This window comes from Diplotaxodon limnothrissa, linkage group LG22 (genome assembly GCF_057381915.1).
Source record: "Diplotaxodon limnothrissa isolate DT_005_m linkage group LG22, D_limnothrissa_male_GT1.1, whole genome shotgun sequence".
Lineage (NCBI taxonomy): Eukaryota > Metazoa > Chordata > Actinopteri > Cichliformes > Cichlidae > Diplotaxodon > Diplotaxodon limnothrissa.
Genome location: NC_140616.1, coordinates 4,439,801 through 4,456,335, shown reverse-complemented (window position 1 = coordinate 4,456,335; position 16,535 = coordinate 4,439,801).

The following is a 16,535-nucleotide window of genomic DNA, read 5'->3' as shown; positions in this document are numbered from 1 at the left end:
TTACACTTAGCTAGATTAATGCGATGGTGTTGTGTTTAGTATGTTGCTTTGTTTTTTTTGCTTGTTTTCTATTCTTCTCTCAACAGGTGATCCAGGAGATTTTTATTTTTTTTCTCCCCCCCTTTCTCACTGTCCCTCTCCCCTTCTGTTTTTCCTTTCCTTCCTCTTTCTTTCTCCCTTTCCTATCTCTCACTCATGTCTGTCCCGTCTGTAACATCTGAAAATAAAATGTAATAAATAATAAAAACAAAGATCGACCAAATGGACCAATACGGCAATGCCACGATGATCCATTTGGCAAAGTAAATCCATTGGGTATCCTTGTTGGTCTTCAGACAACAATTCTGATGGCTAAAGAACCAAATGGGACAGGCGGAAAAAAAAAAAAAAAAAAAAAAAAAAAAACTAAAATCATCAGTAAACTCTCTGTTTGGTAGATTATGGTTGGTTAGTCAAAGTGGAATTTTTATTCCATAAATTACTGAAATTGCAGATTCACCCAAGATTAATATTACAGGCAATTTTGGAAATTATTGCAAATTAGTAGAAGTCTCCAGGTAACACCAGTAATATGAAAATTAGGCTTTAGTGAGAATTCCCACCGATGTGAGTTTATTAAACACCTCCAGCTTCACAGCATTAGCTGGATGACCTATATTTGGGCCTCCTGGGCACACATTTAGGCACTTGGCTCAAATTTGTGCAACTAATCATTATGCCCAACCTAACAACACTTTAAAGTCTGTACTTTTCCCCCACCTCATGATCCTGGTGAAGCCAAAAGGAAAAACAATCAAGTTTTTTAGTTGTTTGCTACACAACGGCTGTCCTCAAACTGAGCTCCGTCACTACTCTCTCTTTTTCTTTTTATCTGCCTGTTTGTAAAAGTCTGATCTGGTTATGAACTAAAGAAAATACGTAGCCTTGTCAGCTTGATGTTTTTTTGTTTTCTTTTCCTTCTTAAACTCAGAGTCATTATTTGCAGAAGTGATTTTTCTAACATTACTGTGCACAGGGACGTTTTCAGTACCATTACCATTCAGTTCCGTTCAGTTCAATTTTATCTATTTAGCCACAAATCACAGCAACAGTCACCTTAATGCACTCAACATTTGAAGGTAAAAACCCTACAATAAATACAACTATGGCCACAGGTTGCCTGGTAACAAAGAAAGCATCGTTCACTGTGCCATAAGCTCCTGTAGCAGAATCGTCATGTTTATAAGAATCATAAACTAGCATCAGACATTTTCCAACGATACAAAGAGTCGCCTCTGGATGATAATTAATAATTATTTGAGTTATTATTGTGCTCCACCACTTCAGGCTTCACAGGAGAGACAATTTTCCCCTTCAAATTCACCGTGGCATTTCTCCCTCGGGTAAATTACTAAAGCCGACTGTTTTCTCAAACACGTCTGGTATCAAACAGCTACACAATAGCAAACCACCGATTTCACTTTAACAGATACAGCTTTACCCAACAAAAGAACACAAGAGTGGTATCAGTGAGCTCACTGCAGGAAAACGGAGTAGCACTCTGGGCACGTAGGCTACACCTCCACCTCCTTCAGCTGCTCCAATCTATTTATCATTAGAAAAAAATAATGTATTACCAATCCAGAAAAATCCAGAACATTTTTCTGTCTGAACGTGTTACAAAAGCTATAAACTCAAGAACAAGTGTTGGCAAAATTTATTTTTTTATGAAAACATTTCAGATCTCTGGGATTCAAACTCCAAATGGACTCCAGTTACACTAAAATGTATTTCTCTTATCTACAGCTGAAGCTTAGATAATTTAGTCAACAGAAATATTTCAGACTTTTAGGTGAAGCTGAACAGAAAAGCTCATTTTTGGTCTCTAAAGCTGATATTTTAGACACAACCAGCACCTTAGCATACAAGTTATACAAGTTTGTGTGTTTCTGTGTGTTTCTGTGTGTGTGTTTGGTCATGTGTGCGGGTGACGCACTCACTGCTGGCCAGAGGACACTTTGACTCATTCCTGTCTGTTGACTGTACTGAGGTCTGGCAGGTCCACCACTGAGAGCAGCCCTGCGACGACTGTAGCGTCAAACATCACCCCCGCCCCAATCTGCCGCCTCCCACCCCCCTGCTGCCCTGGAGGAAGTGATGTAAAGGCTGAACACAATCAAAACACAAGTAGAAAACCAGGGGAATGGAAACAAAGAGAAAGAGATGAGCTCTCTGTGCACATTTAGAGGAAACCTGGTGACCCTTCACACTCCTGAAGGATTTTATTTTACATTTAAATAGTGAAAAGTGAACCAAAAACCTGAAATCTACATTTAAAAACCTAAAAAAGATTCCTCTCAGGTTCCCGAATACCTCGCAGCATGCAGGCATTCAAGCAAACGCCATCTTTGCGGTGACCTACATTTTACCGTCTTGACGCTCATCTGTTCAAACATGTTACTGCAGAGATGACTGTTGGAGGTGGTGGTGCTGAAGCAGATATTGGAAAATGCCCCAAGAAAGTTTCCCTTCCACGCTATCAGATCCTGAAGTGCCCGAGGCTCGGAAACAGCTGCTAACTGCAAAAACCACAGCTTCAAAAATCGCTCAGCCTCCTCCCTAACAGACACGCTGCTCTCAGAGCAGATCTTTCCCAACGTGGAGATGGGAGAGAAGAATAGGATGCGACACAGGTCGGGAGTCAGTGTGCACCTCGCATTAGGTTATTCCAGTCCACAGTCACTGATTGGAGAGTGACGTAAAAACAGCCTGCGGGGGAAACTAAACTATGACTCAATGACAGAACATCGCATCAGAGCAGGACAGCAGAAGAAAGCAACAAGCTGTCCCACAATCAACAGTCTTCACACCAAACAAGGCTGTAACAAGTCCAAGAGCAAAAATGTCCACAGAGGACTAAAGACTGGATACACTTATTTTATTATAAGATAAATAAGATATGGGGGCAACTTTAAGCTTATTCTTTAAAAAAAAACACCCACCTAAATTCTCAAAAAATTAATCAAAGATGTTATAACTTAGCCTGAACATAGATATTTATACTCATGTATCCGTCTAATTGAAAAATTGTTACTACTTGGCTACGATGTTAACCACCGAAGGTGAGAACACGTGGAAACCCTTGGGACTAAAGAAATGAAGCCAGTGCCAAAGACACAAAAGTTCAGTTCCTCTGATGGTCACTTGGACTGGTTAACACGTGGGTTCATCTTCATAGACTCCTAGATTAAAATGCACAAATGTACCATTACAGAGGAAATAAACATGATTAAAGCAAAAACAGTTCTCTAATGATAGTTTCCCCATTAACTACATGTTAGGTGACGGATTTTTGGAAAGCTCTTTGTTTGGATGCTTGTAAGGCTTAAAGTCAGGGCTGCAGCTGCTTTGATAGACTCACCTCTGCTAACTCACTCAGTCATCTGACAAAGCTCCACTTTGTCTTTGCTGTTTGTGCTTTTTAGAGCCTTTTAATGGAACAATCTGACCATCAACAAAGTTTGTGCTTCAGTTTGTGTTCAGCACTTCTCACTCTCTTCCAAATATGGTCACTTCCTCCTCTTCTTCTTCATCTTCTTTCAGTTGCTCCCTTTAGGGGTCACCATAGCAAACCATCTACCTCCATCTCACCCTATCCTGAGCATCCACCTCTGTCACACCAACCCTCTGCCTATCCTCCTTCACTACATCCATGAATCTCTTTGGTCTTCCTCTTTTCCTCCTGCCTGGTAGCTCCATATTCAATATCATTTGTCCAATATATCTACTCTTCCTCAGGCATACACGTTCAAACCATCTGAAAATTATCTCCAAATGATCCTTTATGGCTCCAAAATACGAACATAGTGGGAGTCAAAGTGGGTGCAGAGTCTAAAACCAATGCACTTGCTTTCTCCAGTATTTTTTACAATGTGAACATACTTATCCATTAAAAAAAATCAAATCTAGGTAAAATTGCGATTGTACTGGGTTTTTTTTTTTTTTTGCTTTTGACCAATTGCAAGTAGGTGAAGCAACCTTTAGGCCACATGTGTCGAACTCCAGGCCTCGAGGGCCAGTGTCCTGCAGGTTTTAGATGTGTCCTTGATCCAACACAGCTGATTTAAAAGGCTAAATGACCTCCTCAACATGTCTTGAAGTTCTCCAGAGGCCTGGTAACGAGCTAATCATTTTATTCAGGTGTGTTGACCCAGGGTGCGATCTAAAACCTGCAGGACACCGGCCCTCGAGGCCTGGAGTCCGACACCCCTGCTTTAGGCAAACCACTTTTAATCACAGGGCAGCTGCACAGCTCCCCTGGATGGAAGCAACCTGTCACCAAACAATCACAGGCCAACTCTGACTGACTGATAAAGATTCTGATTTAATTTATAACCACAGCAAGAATCCTAACATGTTTCAATCGGTGTGAGTAAGTCTGCATCAAAGAGTGTGACAGGGGGCTCGACTGAACCGGTTGTATTCTGATTATATTTCTATATAAAAGAAAAATAGGACATTTGTTGAATTGGATAAATGGAAAAAGGCGAATAGTTGGATGGATATCAACAGATTTGTGTTTTTGGCTTATTTATCACAGTGAATCATATTATAAGATCAACCACTGCCAGCTTGACCCTCTTCAGCTGCTAACTTTGACTCTGTAAAATTACTGCAACCATTTCAAAGGCAACACGACAGTGATTTCATTGAACACCGTCAGAGTAATTTTGGTTGTGCTGCAGTCTCCAACCACTAGTGTGACTGTAGCATATAGCAGCTCTTCATAGGCGTTGCTATATTGGTCAAAACAGTCGCTACATTGACATTTTAACATTTTTGTTGTCTTGAATAAATTCAAAAAGAGCATCAATTTGTGAGATTTAGAGGTGTTGGTAGATTATTTTAACCCTACAAACACAGAGGACAGAGGCAGGCCAGCTGTTCTCTTTTACTTCTTATCTTTTTGCTATTTGGATTTTTAATGAACATACACTCATAACAGTGAGATTAATCGTATCACATCCCTCTCTGTACGATAGTTTTTATGCATATTTCCCCCAAATTTCAAATAAATAGCAGATTATCAGTGTGGGTCTGACTTTTGGCTATCTTGACCATCCTTTCAGCTTAGTGAATGTAATTGTGTCTGCATAATGCCTCTTACATCACCTGATACTTCACACTCATCTGTGACCTCATAAGTTATGTCGCAGGTCTTATGCTTGCTTTGTGACTTCAGTGATGTCACTCTGACATCTCCCTCTGCTGATGTTAATGTGTGTGACACAGTGAGCACAGCACTCGTTATTTTAAAACGTGTGAACATATTTTGGTTGCTGCCATCCCTACCCGACATAACCCTGCCTTTAACTTGTATAAGGAAATACAAGAACAGCTCTAGAAAAACTGGGACACTGTGTAAAATGTAAATATTATATGTTTAAACATTTTACAATTTCATGAAAAATGTTAGATCATTTTGAATTCTGATGGCAGTAAGACGCCGCAAAAGATTTGGGACGGAAGGGTCGAAAAGTATGTTAAGTAAGTGTTACTAAAACAACAGATGGAGGAACATCTTTCAACTAATTAGGTTAACTGGCAACAAGACACAAGAAAATAAAAGACATCTCAGAGAGGCAGAGTTTCTCAGACATAAAGGTGGACAGAGGTTCACCAGCCTGCAAAAAGGTGCATCTACAAGTCGTGGAACAATTATAAATGTTCCTAAATGTTAAGGTTTTGAACACTTTAAAATCTCATCATCTACAGTACGTAATATCCAAATATTCAAGTATCTGGATAAATCTCTGCGTGTGAGCGACAGGGCTTAAAATCAATTTTGCATGTGAAGCGATTGCATGTGCGAGTCAGGAGAGAAAAAGGACAAATGCAGCCTAAGTGAAAACTTATGGATCTGTGACATTTCAGGAGTATCAGAACAGCTGAGATGCATTTTATTTAAACACTGCTGGGTCAAAAATTGGTCACCTTCAAAGATCTGCTTCCTTTGACGAGACCTAACTCGTCATGTCAGGACTTTGCAGTCTATTTACACCTACAGGCCATGCACACTCTTTCAATGATGAGGATGTACAATTTGAGCAGGGAGTCAAGGAGGCCATTTACACGAGGAGGGGGCTGTCACCATCTTACAATGCTGTGATTGCAGCCATTCTCCAACTCTCTGTGAATGGTACTCATGGCCATCGATCAGTTTTCGCTGATCAATGGTCTTTGATCAGTGGTTATTGATCAATAGTCATGACAGTTTGCATAGTAATGATCAAGAAAGTGACCTGTTTAAAAGGTTGGGGGAACCAGCATTCAGCTGAGACAGCTGAAGAAATCGATTGGATGAGTGGATGAGAGATTTCCTTACCTGGACGAGCATGCATCAAACCATGCGCGTTACATTGTACTATTATTTTTTTTAAATTTACAAATAAAATGCCACAAAAATCAAAATATCTCATCGTACCAGTTTATCATTGTTTCCATCAACGGCAGTCGTTTTGCCTGTTTTATTATTTTCCTTATATGTGACTTTCATGTTATGTAGTTCTCATGTTGGACCACCCATTCAGTGTTATCACCATGTATTCCTTACCCATGCTAGATGGTAATGTGGGAATAATATGCAAATGTATATATTTTTAATGAGAGTTGATATTCTTGTGTTTTCATCCCCTACATGAGTCTTTCTCCTGTTCTGTGGTGCAGCCATACACTAATTGTAGAAGCCCTCAGGGTGGAGTTACTGATTTCCTGTCCGGGGGGTGGAAGGAGTGGGGGAAGTTGTAGAAAATGATGCTGTGCCGTCAGCTGCATGAGAGCTGAGATTTTGACCTTCTTCGTATAATCTGAACAGCGGCGTCCCTCCTCGTCTTCTGCTGTCAGTCTGACTGAATCCCCAAGACGATCATTAAAGGTTCATTTCTTCAAGAAATACCTCACATCACGCTGCCCCCTCTGAATCATATCTGCTCGGCCAAATCCTCCTCCTCCACATGCTCTAATTTTGCTCTTGAAAAAACATCTCTCTCTCTCTTTTTCCAGCTTTCTGTTGTTACATTTTCATCCAGAGCTCACAAAAAGAAAATCTTCTGTCTTTGAACCTCAGCTCTTTGCTGATGATCTACAAGGTCCACTCAGAAGTTTTTTTTTTTTATATTTTCTAAGGTGTTAACCTAAAGGAGGGGCTCTCCTGCTTTGTGGGCCATATGTTACTGATTACCTGACTGTTATTTGAGGATTTTCTGGAGTGATGTCCAGAAAAATACATAAATCCAACAAAGAATTGTGAGTGATTTTACCTCATTCTCACCTTATAACGAATCAGCGGCTCTTTTTGATTAATATTCTATTTTTAACAAGATGTTTACATTCAGCTCTAAAAAGTGAACAACTGTCCCTTTTGTTTATATCAGAGTTTTCTAAAGTTCTCCTCTGGGTGCCTAAGGCTGGCTCCAACTGCATTCACACACTGATTTAGCCGTTCTACATTTAATTCAAGTTAATTAGATACATTTTGGTTCTTTCAGGCTCACTTACCTGTGTGGTCTCACCTGTTGGCACTTGGCTAATTATTTAAAAAGGGCTTGGTGCAGACATTCTTGTGCTCTTCTCTCCAGCAGGTAGGGGTGCTGTTTGTTTGGCTTTGGTTAAAGAACATGTGTTTCAGGGTTGGCTGTAGCTCAGATGGAAGAGCAGGTCATCCACTAATTAGGAGGTTGATGGTTTGATCCCTGTCTGCTTCAGTCTGTGTGCCAAACTATCCTTGGATAAGATACTGAACCCTTAGTTGCTCTCTGATGCATTCATTGGGGTATGAATGTGTGTGAATATTGAATTGAAAGCACTTAGGCATAGGAAAAAAGTGCTTGTGTGACTGGTTGAATAAGGCATGCTGTATAACGTGCTTGGAGTTCTCCAGTGGGATAGAAAAGTCCTTTTATAAGAAACAGTCCATTCACCAGTTCTGCTGAGTGAAATTCTAGTATTTTATTAGTTTGCTACCTAGTGTTGATTAACCATTATCTGTATTCGTATGCTGCACACCTACAGTTATGAATGCAACTTGCCAAACAAACTAATGCTTGCTGGTAATTGAACACCCCTCCCTCTAATCCATATGAGGTGATTTCAGGCTCCAAAAAATAATCGTTTCAAAATGACGAGTCCAAAACCAATAGGTGCTGTAACTGCAGCCATGTCCATCTTTGGCACCATCGCTTGACTTCCAGTTCTGTAGAAGTCTCTTAGAAACACCTCAGTAAAAACTTTCCCGATTAGTTGATGAGCTCAAGTAATATTTTACACAGCATGAATACAGTTTTGTGAATTATGGTCCTCAGAGTCATGCAAGTGGATAATCCAGGGTGTGCTTGTTACTGACAGTAGTACAGTAGAATTATTTTCTTCAGTAATGCACTAACATGTGTTACTATAATAAATTCAATAATTACATTACAGTTATGATTATTAGCAAAAAAACATGCCTTTTTCCTTTCTGTGCACTTGCACTACAGTCAGCTTATTTCAGTAAAATATTGGAGCAGTCTACAGTAGAGATATGGACATTACTTTTATTTTTAAAAGGACAAGAGCTCAACGGTAAAATCCAAACTGCAGCCATGACAGGAAAAAAACACATACTGCTAACAGAACATCAGCTCTTTGCTAGCACATGCACAGACAGCATGCTAACACAAAGCTAGACAAGAACCCAGAGTTATGATACAGCTGAGTGCCTGCTGAGCCGAGTCTAGCAGCCAGAGTGTGAGGGTAGAGTCCATGTGCTTTGTCTATTGATTCTGCATATTCCAGTGATGCTTGTCTAGTGAAATCTAAAACTAGAAATCAATTAAAATGCACCAAAGTAATGTAATCACTTTCCTTTAATCTCAGCATTCTATCATAAAGCTTTCATAACTGTTTGCATCCATCTTTCACATTAATGCCATCTTGTGGCTGCAGCTGGCTTTTGTCTCTAGAAGCAGGAATGACTCCGCTTGATTACATGCTACTGTAATCTTTATGGGTGTTCTCATGGGCGTGTCCATGACATCACCCACTACTAACATTATTTACTGTATCTTTTGAAAAAATACAGCAATTTTAACAGCACAATACTTAAGAATATTTAACAGGAGCAGGTTTCATTCTTCCCTGGTTTTATTATCACACTGTTCATCAAAACGGCAGCAAACCTTCACCATCTTATCCAGGAGGGTCACCTCTTCACCCTCACATGGAAGAAGTAATCTAATTGGCATGGTGGTATGTTTGCAGCAGGTCCCTTGTGTAGCACTGGAACCCAGTCACGATGTTTCATCCATTTCATAGGCTGGTTTGCTGCAATAATGCCAAATAATTAGCATCTCTATAGATAGAAGGTAGTTCTGCAAAATCACTCAGTAGGATGTTTGTTCTAATTTGCTATGACCTCAGAGCGCATCGAAAATAAAACTAATAGGCTATAAAGAGAGATATGAACATATTTAGAACTTACCGGAATGAAAATGTCTGGAGCACCAACAGATATCTGGAGATGGAAGAGAACTGCACGTCAGCTCGTCTCACAGCTGCTATCCAGGCTAGACGCCTTCGTTTGGTAACATCAATACACGAGCTGCCTCATGTTGCTTCCAGGTTGGGAAAGAATGAAAAGAGAAACCATTTTCAACCTTATTCTCTTGCCGGTGTTGTGTGTGACTTCGCTCCCTTTTCACTTGCGCTAGACCCCCAAAATGGCGGATCGGGCCAAAATCCTTTCCACGCCCACCCCCCGTGACATCACGCTCCAAAGCCCTATAATGCAAAGAGCTTGACAAGCAGCCAGGCCAGCAGCTTTCTTTTTTTTTTATGGCTATTTGCACATGCGCATTGTGGATAAACTGGTGTTTGACAGGAAACGGATACGAGACTGGACAAGATGCCAAAGGCTCTGCTTTCACTTTTCTGAAATCAGTTACCATTTGTAGTTTGTGTGGAAATCTTTCTCTAAACTCAGATGCAGACAGTGTTGGGAAGGTTACTTTTAAAATGTATTCCATTACAGAATACAGAATACATGCCCCAAAATGTATTCTGTAACGTATTCCGTTACGTTACTCAATGACAGTAACGTATTCTGAATACTTTAGATTACTTAATATATTATCATGCTTTTTACAACAACGTGAATGTACTATTGCTGTGTGATTTATTACTGTTACTGAAGGTCCGCAACTCCGAACTGTAGTAAAGGGACCTCTGACTAATACGGCGGGGTCCCTGTCGGCTCGTAGCCGAAAAATAGCTTTACTTTGTTGTGTGGGTCAACTTTTCTTGCGAGAGACAGAGAGAGGCGTTGAAAGGCTGCTCCAACGGAACTTATTGTTTTCGGAGGAAAACACGAACACTGTGTACAGTCGAGTCTTAATAGCTTACTTACAACTGGGCTCGTCAGGCACTCTTCTTGGCTGCAGTGGTTATTATTATATTTACATGCTTCCAGCTCCCGTTTTTCCTCGATGACAGCTCGTACCTTTCCACTCCCCTTTTTCTCCCTCCTCGCGCTCACAGACCCATAACGTGTATGGCAGTCCATTCTCCCTGCAACACGGACTACACTGCCCATGATGCTACATTCTTTAGAGCTATGCTTGTAGCATTCTGCCTGTTAGCTTAGCATAACAACAACGAAAAGGCGCTCTCTCACCCAGGAAACACACAGTCGCAGAGAGAGAGAGAGAGCGTCGCCCTGTAACCATGGCAACCGTAACGCTGCCGCCTGGAACAACAGAACGTAGCTGTCAAACAAAACCCAAACAGTCCTGACCCGCGAAAAAATGAAACAGGAAAGTACCACAGTGTAATCCATTTATTTCAACAAAGTAACTGTATTCTGAATACCACCTTTTTAAACGGTAACCGTAACGGAATACAGTTACTCATATTTTGTATTTTAAATACGTAACGGCGGTACATGTATTCCGTTACTCCCCAACACTGATGCAGATAACTGCTTCTAGAGATTGCTTTTCACCTAACAAGTTATTCAGATGATTAAATTCAAAGCAAATCTAGTGTAGAATTTGTAGTTTTTTTTTTAACTGTCCAATGGGTTTTTTTTCTTTGTTTTTTTTTCTCCCCATATCAGCATTTAATGGATACTCCTCTGTTCTGACTCTAATGACTGTAATTTGCAAGGTGGACTTCATGATTTGCTCAATAGGACATAAAACTAGTGATTGAGCCCATAAACTCACTAATAAAGTGCTTCCCATTGGTTTTTGCAACAGAAGAGTCGACCCCTGCTGGGTCTTAGGAAAAAAAATGCCGGTTTAAGATAATTTATACACAGAGAAAACCATTGGGCTTCAGGTTTGTTGAGCTCCTGTGACTTGGTGGATTGTGTGTTTATTGACATGTTATGTGTTTAGAGTCGTTCGGTCCTCTTGGAGATCTGAGTTGTTTTAACACGTTTCTTTTATGATTTTTGTTTGTGTTGATGCTTCACTCTGCCATTTTCAGGTCACGCTCATAAAACCGTTTTTAATCTCCATGAGGCCCCATGATGAAATAAAGATTTAGCTGATGCATTTATGTTGTTCTCCAGTACCTGATTCATATTATTCCCCTCGGGTGGTAAACTGCCACATAATCAACATTTTTAGGGTTATCTCAGAGTTTTAAAATCGGATTTTCTTTTAGTCACATTGAGGTTTGGGGACAAGTTTGTTTAAACACAATCAAATTGAGCAATTAAATTCTGTGTAAATAACGTTGATCTAATTTCTGTGTAGATATGGTGTAGCACAGTCTTAGCTGATGCAGAACACACACATACAAACACATGCACAAAGAAATCCATCACATTAGCATGCTGCACAGAATTGATCTCCAGCTGCGCATCGATGGCAACTTTAGTGAAGGTATTGATCTATTGATAGTTTAAGCTCTTGTTATGAAAACTCTCTGCAGGCAAGCCAATCCTAAATCACTGCCATCCTGAAATAACTACAGGGAGCCATGACGGTAATAGTAATATTTTGCCTACTACTCTCATAATCTGTGTAATGTCTTTTTTCTCCCTGTGAGCTGTGATATGTGCCTAATGCTTTGAATATACATATGAGAGGGTTACAAGAGTCATCTTTGGTGAGGGAACAGCTGGCAAACGCTCGGGCTGATCTGTGCCAACTCCTCTGGCTATTTCTGCAGAGACCAACATGTAGCTTTTCCATCTGCGGTTCCTCCACAGGATTTCTGTTGAACTCAGGTCAGCGACGCTCGTTCCACTGAAGCCTACAGACTTGGAAATAAAATATTCATCTGCATGAAAATGGATGATAACTTCAAGGCAGCTGGCAGGAATCTGAGTGAGGAGATTCATTACAAAACAGCAGATTGGAAGAGCAGGATTTCAGAGAAGATGCAGTGATTTAAACTGTGTGAGGTCACCTACTTTTCAGGGTGATAGCAGTGATATTTTCCAAAAGGAAATGGCATAATGTAAACATACGAACAACTATAGTGATAATAATATTTCTACACTGAAGTCTGATTATTTGTTCCAAAAAATGTTTAGGGTGGAAAAAAAGACGTCTAAAGGTAACGAGGACGTTTCTGTGCATACTCAGACCTGCGAGTGGAACAGACTGCCAGCATCTTTGATGAATATTTATGTAAACTTCTATTTTTTTTATACATTTAAAATTATATATAATTTTATTAAATATGTCTAAAAACTATGCAATAAAATACTAAATGTGTAAGACTGCTGTCTGGTCATTCTTATACGAAACCTGAAATGTGTTCCACTTCAAGTATTTTTCCTTTTTTCCTTTTTAACATTACATTAGTGTTTTTGTATTTGTAAAATCCCAGCTATCCTCCAGTTGCACTTATTCATCTGTGAGAGCGACTCTGGGACATGTTCTGTCTTTAAATAAAGTATTCGTTTGCATGAACATGAATAAATTAAAGGCTCAATGGGAATTTGATTCCATGTAACCTTGTTTATGTCAAATGAGAACAGAATCATAGATATTTCAGTTAAAATGGGGCAGATTTTATTGTTTATTTTCTGTATAAATGAACAAACACCAGCCACATCACAGCAACTTCATGCATTTAGGTGTGTAGATATGGTCAAGATGGCCTACTGAAGTTTAAGTTATCTTGAGCATCACAATGGGGATAAAAAGGATATTTATGTGACTTTTGTGGCATGGTTGTTAGTGCCAGACAGCGTGGTGTGAATATTTCAGAAACTGCTGATCTACTGGGATTTTTCCCACACAACCATCTCTAGGGTTTGCAGCGAATGGTCCAAAAATGATAAAATATCTGGAAAGTGGCGGTTCTCTGAGAGAATGCCAGAGGTCAAGGGAGACCGTTTCAAGCAACTCAAATAATCACTCGATACAAGCAAAACATCTGAGAGAGCCCAACACCTTGAAGTGAAAGAGAGGAAGCAGGAGAAGACTACACTAGGTCCACTTCTGTCAGCTAAGAACTGGAAACAGAGGCCACAATTTGCAAGGACTCATCAGATGTGAATAGAGAGTCTGAGGAGTTTTTTGGCTGTAATACTTCAATGTTCAGCTCAGAATTTGGCATAAACAACATGAACTCGTGGATCTTTCTATCAGGGGTTCAGGCTGCTGCTGGTGGTGTAATGGTGTGGGGGAAATTTTCTTGGTGCACACTGAACCCCTAAGTATCAGCTGAGCATTGTTTAAACGCCATAGCCTACCTGAGTATAGCTGCTGACCATGTCCATTCATTTAAGATCACAGTGTACCCGTGTTTTAATGGCTGCTTCCAGCAGGATAACGCGACATGACAAGAAGCTCAAATCATCTCCAAATGGTTGCTTGAACATGACACGGTACTCAAATGGCCCCCAGATCTCAAGCCAAAAAACCCTTTTGGGATGTGCTTGAAAAGGAGATTTGCATCACACATGTGCAGCCATGTGTGTTAATATGGAACAAAATCTCTGAAGGCAAAAAGGGTCCAACCTGGTGCTAGGAAGGTGCAATTAAAGTGTCTGGTAAATGTGATTGGATGCAAATGATGAAAGCAAGTGAGCAAAACTGTGGAAGAATAATGTTCTGCACAAAGCTGCAAACACTTTGTAGACTGTGTAAATTAAATTAATAGACATATGCATAGAGTCATGTCTCAAAAGTCAATTTCTTGAGAGAAATAGAAATTCAGTAAAATAATATCAAAAAGCAACAACCAGCAAAAAAAGATAAAATTAAGACCAATAAAATAAGTAAAAACCTCATTTAAAAAATGAGGAAAAACCTAAAACCATCAGAAATGAAATCAAATGTAGATTAAGTGTGAGCCTGATATACATAAGTTTGCTATTCCAGCAAGATAGAGCCTGAAAGCTTGACTGATTCAGTCGTACTCATGTAGCAGTGAGAGGGTCAAGTCTCCTTTTTGTATAAAAAGCAGTTGTAATGATTTATAAGAGCCTTTAACAAAGTCTCTTGTGTATTACATGATGTTTATCATCCAGTAATCAATGTTATCAAATCTGATATGTGACATCCTAAGAAACAGAAGAATAATCACATTTTATCTTCATTTTAGCTTTTAAACCTTATTGGAATTTTGCATGCAATTTTACGGCCTAAACCCATAACATTAACAAATAGTAATAGTTTGTAAGATAAATATCTAAATGTGAGCCTTATGAATGAGCTTCCACATAGCCATGAAATCACAGCGTTGAACCGGCTGCAGCACTGACAGGACTCTGCTTATTTACTGCCCGCTGACCTGCTGGGTCACTTATTTAATCAGTTATTTTCCGCTAACATGCCCGTGTGCAAGTTACAAAACTGACCCGCCTGCTGCATGCTACTGAAATTTCAACTCTCCATGGATGCTGCAGGGTTAAGAGCATGCTGCCTGCAGCGTTTCCACGAGCACTACCTATTTATTGCAGAGCAATATAAGCCTGGGCTTGAGGCAGAGTTGCTGTGGAGATTTGCATATTATATTTCACCCTTGTTGTTGGAGTCAGCAGTGAGTGATGGAGGCAAAAAACCCCGAGCTGCACAGGCCAGGCCAAGAACAGGGAACAAGCCTCTGCTAATTTCCTGGCAAAAAATTCATAATTAACACGTTTGATGTAGAGGCTGCAGTTGTCAAGGTAACTGATGACACCACATTATCACTTGGCGCTTCTGCACCCTCCATCCTCCCTCTTTCCTCCCATTCATCAAGCAGCCATTGAACAGCTCTTAGCAGGGAGGAATGGGGAGGGTAACCCCAGCTAAACTCATATCAAGCACGTATTTATTCACAGAAGCAAGTTCAGGCACCTTTATTAGTCTGGTATTAATCTCGTAAAGTCAATTACCATAATAGATGATTATGAATTACAATGGGGAGTGCAGGGCCAGGTAAACTATGAATAATAATTGCACATCACAGGGCTGCACAATTTCTTTTCTTTAAAAGGCTCACTTCACTCACATTATAAAAACCTGTGACCTCACTTACCTCTAACCTCCACATTCAAAGCGTGCAGACAGCCATGGGTATTCTGAGAGTAGAATTACTTTAAATACTTGGTGCTGGTGCTTTTCATACAGACTATTTCTTATAGTTGCAGTGAAAACTCGTTTAATGTGAAGGGCAGTCCTTTAAAAATATGATGATGTTTTATAAGTGTATTATTCCACCGTATTTTACAGATGTAAGTGCTTGATAGTATTTACATTTTATGCACATTTGTATTCAGGTAGATCTAATTAACTTAATTTTAGGTTATTTGCACACTCATTGCACATTGCTTTGAAGCTGATGGTTGGTCTCTAGTCGACATTGCTCTCAATGAGAAGTGGGCGGGACCTGAAATCAACTTTGCTTACCTTCAACATGAATGATGATACAACTGCCAATAACAATGCTGAATAATGAGTTGGTAGTAAATATGTTAAAGGGATGCCTAAGCATCTAGTGCATGGAAAGTCGTAGTGATCTGCTAAGTGAATCACTTCCTGGAAGCAATAACCACTGTGACATAAGGTGGGAGGGAGTTCTTAAAGTGACTACAGTTGGAATGAAGAATACCTGTAATTAGGGATGGGAATTTAACGATTATTAATATCACTTAGCGATTTGATTCCTTATCAATTCTCTTACTGATTCTCATTGAATCTGCTTTGAGTCGCCATCATCAGCAAGCAGCATATCAGAGATATTACATTCCTGCAAATTAATTCCATGTTTTTGCATGTTAGAGGTATTTCCTCTCTTTGTTGCAATGAGTGTTGGGGTCGTTACTCAAGGAAACTGATGTATTATAATTACACAAACATACGTTCCTATAAGTAATACAGTAGATTACTTAAGTAATTCCAGGAGACAGTAACTCGTTACATTACTTATTACATTACTTTCATGTTTTTTTTGTAAAATGACCTGAAACAAATTGTCTTGTAATTACTATTTAACAATATAAACCTATAGACTACACTCCCACATGACACACAAATCCCCATCCTAGAGGAGACACATATGATCTTTCTCTT